General features: G+C 40.9%; 1 pseudogene; it reads left to right on the top strand.

Moving 5' to 3' along the window:
• The first annotated feature begins 2,208 nt into the window (after window positions 1-2,208).
• On the top strand, window positions 2,209-4,110 carry LOC102279648 (transcriptional adapter 2-alpha pseudogene; annotated as a pseudogene).
• Window positions 4,111-9,942: the final 5,832 nt, after the last annotated feature.

Here is a 9,942-nt window from a genome sequence, read left to right as displayed (position 1 = left end):
AACCCTGTATATGAGACAGCAAAAGAGACACTGATGTATAGAACAGTCTTTTGGACTCTGTGGGAGAGGGGGAGAGGGTGGGATGATTTGGGAGAATGGCATTGAAACATGTATAATATCATATATGAAATGAGTCGCCAGTCCAGGTTCGATGCACGATACTGGATGCTTGGGGCTGGTGCACTGGGATGACCCAGAGGGATGGTATGGGGAGGGAGGAGGGAGGAGGGTTCAGGATGGGGAACACATGTATACCTGTGGCGGATTCATTTTGATATATGGCAAAACCAATGCAATACTGTAAAGTTAAAAAATAAAATAATTAAAAAAAAAGAAATTGGGAAAACAATCTTTTCTCAAGCCCAAGGGTTGAGCAGGAGCAAAGCAGTGGAGGTACGAATTGTATAAATGAAGAGGAAATGTGTTAGTAGAAAGATGTGAAAGAATGACACAGTGACGGCAGTTCTCAATACTGGCTGTGGTCAGAATCTCCTAGGAAGTCTTTATAAATACAGATTCTCAAGTCACATCCCATTATACAGGATCAGAATCTACAGGAGTGGGAACTCCATGTCTAACTTCTATAAAGCACCTAAATAATGCATGTGTAACCACTTGGTCTTCCCTGGTGGCTCAGGCAGTGAAGAATCAACCTGCAATGCTAAAGATCTGGGTTCGATTTCTGGGTTGTGAAGATCCCCTGGATAAGGAAATGGCAACTCACTCCAGTATTCTTGCCTGGGAAATCGCATGTACAGAGGAACCTGACAAGCTACAGTCTATGGGGTCAGAAGAGTCAGACATGACTTAGCGACTAAATCACCACCACATCACTCAATCTACTCCTGTTATTTAGGGTACACCTTCCAAAATGACATCATGTGTGCTAATCTGATAAAGTTTAAAATACAGAAAACCATAAATGTAGTTGTTTAAGTGGAAGAATATCATGGCTGGAATCCAAAGAACTTGTATATGTGACTTTTAGTCAGCCTGCTGGAAAAAACATAGACTCGGAGAGACTTAGATTTGGAGTTTTTTCACTTAAGCAGCTGTCTGGCCATTGCAACTTGCCAAATCCTTTACACATAGTTTCATATGTTTTAAATTAATAACAGTATTTAATAGCACTTAGAATTATTATGAGGACTGAATAAAACATTGCTGGCAAATTTAAAGGTTGAATGCTATTTATTCAGCTGATCTTTGAATAATGCAGTGGGTTAGAGGTGTCCAACCATGCCCAGTGAAAAATCCACATGTCACTGCACAGTTCACCCTCCATAACTGCAGTTTCACATCCAGAGGTTCAGTCAACCACAGATTACACAGTACTGTGCTACATATTTATGTTTTTTTTTAATCTCTGCATAAGTGGACCTATGCAATTGAAATCTAGGGTGTTCACAGGTCCTGGATTTCAACTGCATGGGTCCACTTATACATAGATTAAAAAAATAATAATAAATATGATGTACCACAGTATTACAGTAAATATATAACACATACATGCAATATATATAATATATATGTTATATGTATCTATTACACATGTATATATGTTATATATGTATATAAACTCATATATATATATACACACACATGAACTCCACAGGTGGCTCAGTGTTAAAAAAATCTGCCTTCAATCCAGGAGACACAAGACACATAGGTTCAGTCCTTAGGTTGGGAAGATCCCCTGGAGTAGGAAAGGCAACCCACTCCACTTGCTTGACTGGAAAGTCCCGTAGACAGTGGAGCCATGGAGAGTTCATGGGGTCACAAAGAGTTGGACATAACTGAGCACATGAGCCATATATATATACATATATATGAATATACATATATATGCATATACATATAATATGTTGGAAACACTGGTTACAAACAGAATTCTCACAAATTAAATTATTCTATTATTTAAAAAATATTTTCTTGTGTTCCTAAGACATCAGTATGTTTTATCTTTATCTAGAAACCCCTCCCTTCTCTTCTAAATACATTTGTGTTTATAACAAAGTTATTACACAGTTTAAATTGTTTGTGTGTTATAGACAAATCACTAAATGGCAAAGAATTAGTCCAAGTAACCAGCCTTCCAGCCTCCTGGTCACTGGACTGCTGTAAAATCTAAGGCTGTGCATCTAGGTCATTTGAAATCATGAATCCCAGCTTGTGATGAAGATTTTATTTGAAAAGTCTCACAACCAGCTGAGGTGAGGCACGAGGTGCTCTGGGGAGCTTGTCCGCCGGCCGTGAGCCCCACTCGCGGGACTAGGTGCCACTTCTGTTTGTTCACAAGGAGCGGTCATCAGCTTTGGTATTGGCAAGTTGTGAAATCTCCTTGAAGCAACTCAAATTAAAGAAGATCAAAGCAACAGAGTCTTTGCCAACTAGGGAATGGACCGATTGGGTTCCTTTAGCAGTGATCCCTCTGATAAGCCACCTTGCCGAGGCTGCTCCTCCTACCTCATGGAGCCTTATATCAAGTGTGCAGAATGTGGTCCACCTCCTTTTTTCCTCTGCTTACAGTGTTTCACACGAGGATTTGAGTACAAGAAACATCAAAGTGATCATACTTATGAAATAATGACCTCAGATTTTCCTGTTCTTGATCCCAGCTGGACTGCTCAAGAAGAAATGCTGTGATGGACTGTGGCTTTGGAAATTGGCAGGATGTAGCCAATCAGATGTGCACCAAAACCAAGGAGGAGTGTGAGAAGCACTATATGAAGCATTTCATCAATAACCCTCTGTTTGCATCTACCCTGCTGAACCTGAAGCAAGCAGAGGAGGCAAAAACTGCTGACACAGCCATTCCATTTCACTCTGCAGATGACCCTCCCCGACCTACCTTTGACTCCTTGCTTTCTCGGGACATGGCAGGATACGTGCCAGCTTGAGCAGATTTCATTGAGGAGTTTGACAATTATGCGGAGTGGGACTTGAGAGATATTGATTTTGTCGAAGATGACTCGGACATTTTACACGCTCTGAAGATGGCTGTAGTAGATATCTATCATTCCAGGTTAAAGGAGCGACAAAGACGAAAAAAAATTATAAGAGACCATGGATTAATCAACCTTAGGAAGTTTCAGTTAATGGAACGACAATATCCCAAGGAAGTCCAAGATCTTTATGAAACAATGAGGCGATTTGCAAGGATAGTAGGGCCGGTGGAGCATGACAAGTTCATTGAAAGCCATGCATTGGAATTTGAACTCCGAAGGGAAATCAAAAGGCTCCAGGAATACAGGACGGCAGGCATTACCAATTTTTGTAGTGCCAGGACCTACGATCACCTCAAGAAGACTCGTGAAGAGGAGCGCCTCAAGCGCACCATGCTCTCTGAGGTCCTCCAGTACATCCAGGACAGCAGCGCCTGCCAGCAGTGGCTCCGCCGGCAGGCTGACATTGATTCTGGCCTGAGTCCTTCTGTTCCCATGACTTCGAATTCAGGTAGACGAAGTGCACTGCCCTTGAACCTCACGGGCCTCCCTGGCACAGAGAAGTTGAATGAGAAAGAAAAGGAGCTCTGTCAGATGGTGAGGTTGGTCCTGGGAGCCTATTTAGAATACAAGTCTGCTCTATTGAACGAATGTAACAAGCAAGGAGGCTTGAGACTGGCACAGGCAAGAGCACTCATCAAGATAGACGTGAACAAAACCCGGAAAATCTATGATTTCCTCATCCGAGAAGGATACATCACCAAAGCCTGAGGCTCCCCAGGAGTGTGGCGGGCCAAAGGACCGCACGGGCATTCTGGAGCCTTGTTTTTGAACCTAATTCTCATTGTGAAAAGAGGGGAAGAACAAAGGAAATCTTCAGTTTTATTAGTGTCTGCTTTCTTCTCCACCCGGCTTTAAAATACTCCTGTTGTTGGTATTGTGCTGCAGAGTTATGTGCTAGATAAGCTATTGTTAATTGTGTGTGGGCATTCATTCCTAACACCTCTTGTAACTAAAACAAGAACCATAGTACCTCACATCACAGTGTTAGTAGAAATAGAACTAAACCAGTGTGTAATCCCAGGAGTCCAGCTCAGATCCTTGTACCTGCTTGGGAGGTTGGTTTTCTGATTATGTTTTGCCTTCACGTTACAGATAGATTTGAAATAAAGAGGTTATAGTGAGAGAAAGCTTTCTCTTTCTGTCTGAGGGTTTCTTTTTAAGCTGACAACTCATGTTTATGAGTAGAAAGGAGGAAAACCTCCCCATGATGGTCTTGTCCCAAACTGCACTTTGTTGAATGTCTGGCTCTATAATCTGCAGTCCGACTGTCTAATCTGCAGAAGACTTTTGAGGAGGTAGCAATGGATATAAAATGTCTCTGTTATTTTTAGAATTGATTAAAATGTTTTGCTACTTAAAAAAAAAAAAGAAAAGTCTCACAACCAATATAATGAGGATAGTCATTCTTAGAAAGCTCTAAGGAAAAGTGTGTTTGGAACAGTTCTAGGCTGGAAGGATGGTAATTGACCTACCTCTGTGGCTGAATCCTGAGGAATAATCCAAATTGTTAGATTTATAAGGAATTGAGAGTGGGCATCCTACTCAGGGTGGCATTTCACAATAATTTTTTCCTCTACTTTAATATTCATAGATTTGCTCTGTAATTTACTCTGTAATTCCATTGGTAAAAACTAATGCATGCTGTTGGGATCCTTGGAACAGGAAACAAATTCAATGCTACTCAGGTAGGCTTGGAACGTTTTAAGTATTAGAGTCAGTTTTAACTCCTTGGGTTTTAATTCCTTCTTTTCCTTTTGGTTGGGCTTCCTTAGCGGCTCAGTTGGCAAAGAATCTGCCTGCAATGAAGAAAACCTGAGTTCAATCCTTGGGTCAGGAAGATCCCCTGGAGGAAATGGCAACCCACCCCAGTACTCTTGCATGGAGAATTCCATGGACAGAGGAGCCAGGCAGACTACAGTCAATGGGATCCCAAGCAGGGGGACATGACTGAGCAACTAACTTTCACTTTCACTTTTTCCATTTGCTAGATAGTTGTCCTTTGGGCTATTAGATAATCTTTCAGTGATGACTTAGTTTCCTCATCCATTAAATGGAAACACTACACTCACCCCACTCCAGTACTTTTGCCTGGAAAATCCCATGGATGGAGGAGCCTGGTATGCTGGAGTCCATGGGGTTGCTGAGTCAGACACGACTGAGTGACTTCACTTTCGCTTTCCACTTTCATGCATTGGAGAAGGAAATGGCAACCCACTCCAGTGTTCTTGCCTGGAGAATCCCAGGGACGGGGGAGCCTGGTGGGCTGCCGTCTATGGGGTCGAACAGAGTCGGACACGACTGAAGCGACTTAGCAGCAGCAGCAGTAGTATCATTGCCAAGATTACTAGAAATCTGACATGGATTCCCATTGAAAAATTTCAAAGCCACAGCAATCATTTTCAAAAAGAAAATCCTTATTTGCTCAACTGAACAAAATAATTTCAAATTTAGCTCTAACCTAGAGCAGCTAAGACAATTTATGATTTCCTTTTCCTGGTCTTGGTTCTCCTGATTTATTGTATTTGTTAATACATTATATTGTAAAATGTAATGTGTGTAGAAAAAAGTGCCATAAAACAATTTTGCAATTGGATCAATAATTCTGAAGTGAACTGCCATATGGCCCCAAGGTCTTTTCTTTCCTGTCATTTTCTTTCTCTCCCAAGAAGTGAGTCCTATTCTAGTGTCTCTGATAATCACTTTCTGATTCCCTTTATAGTTTCACTACCTATGTGCTGTGCTTAGTCACTCAGTTGTTTCTGACTCTTTGCAACCCCATGGACTGTAACCCAACAGGTTTCTCTGTCCATGGGGATTCTCCAGGTAAGAATACTGGAGTCGGTTGCTATGGCCTCCTCCAGGGGATCTTCCCAACCCAGGGATTGAACCCAGTTCTCCCTCATTGCAGGAGAATTCTTTGCTATCTGTGCCACCAGGAAAACCCAAGAATACTGGAATGGGTAGCCTGTCCCTTCTCCAGGGGATCTTCCCAAATGGGAATCAAAATGGGGTCTCCTGAAGATAGATGACCATCTGAGCTACCAAGAAGCCCTTACTACCTATATACATTCCTAAAAATACAGTATAGTTTTACCTGTTATCTAATATTATACAAGTGAAGTAGCACCATATGTATTCTTTCCTTAATGCCCTGCCTTTATTTCTCAAAATAATATTTACAAGATTCACGTGGTTGGAACACTCTTTTTTCTTTTCTGTGCAGCACTGCCTTAAATAAATGCACCCCAGGGTAACATGCATCCCACTCCTGGAAAAGACTGGTTTGGTTTCCATTTCAGTCTATTATGAACAGTGCTGATATACACTTCCTTGTGTTCCTGGTCCCCAGATGTTTTAGGGTTTCCATTAAAGAAGAGGCTGAGGTAAGGATGAGGGTGTGGGGAGTGTATTTGAGAAAAGATCCAGGAAAGGGAAGAGAGGGAGTAGACAGAGTGAGAAAAGAATAAGGACAAGTAATAACTGATGTTTTTATCAATGACTGCTTCAGCCACTGAGGCTTGAGTCTACCTGGACCTCTGCTGCTGCTGCTGCTGCTAAGTCGCTTCAGTCGTGTCCAACTCTGTGCGATCCCATAGACGGCAGCCCACGAGGCTCCCCCGTCCCTGGGATTCTCCAGGCAAGAACACTGGAGTGGGTTGCCATTTCCTTCTCCAATGCATGAAAGTGAAAAGTGAAAGTGAAGTCGCTCAGTCGTGCCTGACTCTAAGTGACCCTATGGACTGCAGTCCACCAGGCTCCTCCATCCATGAGATTTTCCAGGCAAGAGTACTGGAGTGGGGTGCCATTGCCTTCTCCGCCTGGGCCTCTGAGATACCTACAAATCTTTCAAAAATGTTTTCAATGTCTGTATGTTAAAGTCTTTACCCACAGACTTCAGACTGCCAAATTGCTGAAAGTTGATACAGGGCACTAACTCTTTTCAGATTTACACTAATCCTGTAAATGCTTTACTTTCTTCTACTCAGACAAATTGACATTGTGTCCAGAAATCTTGCTACAATATTTGTTAATAATTATAATAGCTAATTTGCACAAATTTGGAGATTTTCCACACACATAGTCATATAATGTACAAATAATACCAGCTTTTTTTTTCTTTTCCAATATTTTTGCTTTTAAAATTATTATTATCATTATTATTTTTACCCTCAGAGAGGTCGCATTAACTGAATATATCTGCTGTAGGTTTTATCACATTGAAGAAGTTCCACACTGCTCTTAGTTTGTCAAACAATTGAATTTTATGAAACATTTTAATTCATCTATTGAGATGATATGACTTTTCCTATTATTCAATACATTTGGTGAATTAAATTGATCAATTTTCTAAAGTTGAAACAAGCTCACATTCCTGCTATAAAAACAGTTTGATCATGATGTAGTAGGCCTTTTGCACACTTTGGTAAAAATTTGGTTTAGTGACTCTATCTTGGTATATATACATATATATTTATATAAACAATATATATATATATGTTTGTTTTCAGTTTACATAGATAAATATATAAGAATTATATCCATCATAGGACTATGAATAACTATATTTCAATATATATTCATATAATATTTATATGCTTCAATATATTATATTTAATAATCCATATATCAGTTTCATACAAGTTTGTGTATAAGGGTATGCATATAAGTAAAGTATAAGTAAACATAAAATTATAGTCCAAAGAGTTTTGGTGAGTTACTCATTGTCATCCAGTCAATTAAACTATAGAACTCCAAATATATGCAGGATTGGCTGGAAATATTTCTTCCCTGGATGTTTGATAGAACTGGCTGGTGATGGTTTCTGGACTGTAACTTTTCCCTACAGAAGGATTCCCAGTTGATAATTAAATCGTTGTAAATTCATGAGGACATGTCAGGACAATTCTGATATCTGGGGCAATGTCAGGAGAATTACATTTCCTAAAAATGTGTTCAATCACTCCTAATTTTCAAAGCTTTTGCCATACAAGTATTAAGTCATTATTTTTTTAGGCCCTGTTGGTCCTAAAGTCACTTATATCAGTTCAGTTCAGCTCAGTCGCTCAGTCGTGTCTGACTCTTGGCGACCCCATGATCCGCAGCACGCCAGGCCTCCCTGTCCATAACCAATGCTTGGAGTCCAAACAAACCCATGTTCATTGAGTCGGTGATGCCATCCAACCATCTCATCCTCTGTTGTCCCCTTCTCCTCCTGCCCCCAATCCCTCCCAGCATCCGGGTCTTTCCAAATGAGTCAACTCTGCATCAGGTGGCCAAAGTATTGGAGTTTCAGCTTCAACATCAGTCGTTCCAATGAACACCCAGGACTGATCTCCTTTAGAATGGACTGGTTGGATCTCCTTGCAGTCCAAGGGACTCTCAAGAGTCTTCTCCAACACCACAGTTCAAAAGCATCAATTCTTGGGTGTTCAGCTTTCTTCACAGTCCAACTCTCACATTCATACATGACTACTGGAAAAACCATAGCCTTGACTAAGACGGACCTTTGTTGGCAAAGTAATGTCTCTGTTTTTCAATATGCTGTCTAGGTTAGTCATAACTTTCCTTCCAAGGAGTAAGCATCTTTTAATTTCATGGCTGCAGTCACCATCTGCAGTGATTTGGGAGCCCCAAAAAATAAAGTCTGACACTGTTTCCACTGTTTCCTCATCTATTTCCCATGAAGTAATGGGACCAGATGCCTTGATCTTAGTTTTCTGAATGTTTAGCTTTAAGCCAACTTTTTCACTCTCCTCTTTCACTTTCATCAAGAGCCTCTTTAGTTCTTCTTCTTTCTGCCTTAAGGGTGGTGTCATCTGCATATCTGAGGTTATTGATATTTCTCTGGGCAATCTTGATTCCAGCTTGTGCTTCCTCCAGCCCAGCGTTTCTCATGATGTACTCTGCATGTAAGTTAAATAAGCAGGGTGACAATATACAGCCTTGAGGTACTCCTTTTCCTATTTGGAATCAGTCTATTGTTCCATGTCCAGTTCCAACCTTGCTTCCTGACCTGCATACAGGTTTCTCAAGAGGCAGGTCGGGTGGTCTGGTATTCCCATCTCTTTCAGAATTTTCCACAGTTATTGTTATCCACACAGTCAAAGGCTTTGGCATACTAAATAAAGCAGAAATAGATGGTTTTCTGGAACTCTCTTGCTTTTTCGATGATCCAGTGGATGTTGGCAATTTAATCTCTGGTTCCTTTGCCTTTTCTAAAACCACCTTGAACATCTGGAAGTTCACAGTTCACATATTGCTGAAGCCTGGCTTGGAGAATTTTGAGCATTACTTTACTAGCGTGTGAGATGAGTGCAATTGTGTGGTAGTTTGAGCATTCTTTGGCATTCCCTTTCTTTGGGATTGGAATGAAAACTGATCTTTTCCAGTCCTGTGGCCACTGCTGAGTTTTCCAAATTTGCTGGCATATCGAGTGCAGCACTTTCACAGTGTCATCTTTCAGGATTTGAAATAGCTCAACTGGAATTCCATCACCTCCACTAGCTTTGTTTGTAGTGGCGCTTCCTAAGGCCCACTTGACTTCACATTCCAGGATGTCTGGCTCTAGGTGAGTGATCACACCATCGTGATTATCTGGGTCGTGAAGATCTTTTTTGTACAGTTCTTCTGTGTATTCTTGCCACCTCTTCTTAATATCTTCTGCTTCTGTTAGGTCCCTACCATTTTTGTCCTTTATTGTGCCCATCTTTGCATGTAATGTTCCCTTGGTATCTCTAATTTTCTTGAAGAGATCTCTAGTCTTTCCCATTCTATTGTTTTCCTCTATTTTTTCACATTGATTGCTGAGGAAGACTTTCTTATCTCCCCTTGCTATTCTTTGGAACTCTTCATTCAGATGGGTATATCTTTCCTTTTCTCCTTTGCTTTTCACTTTCCTTCTTTTCACAGCTATTTGTAAGGCTGCCTTAGACAG

Source organism: Bos mutus, chromosome 6, assembly GCF_027580195.1.
Source record: "Bos mutus isolate GX-2022 chromosome 6, NWIPB_WYAK_1.1, whole genome shotgun sequence".
NCBI classification, from domain to species: Eukaryota; Metazoa; Chordata; class Mammalia; order Artiodactyla; family Bovidae; genus Bos; species Bos mutus.
This window is presented reverse-complemented; position numbering and strand designations above follow the sequence as displayed.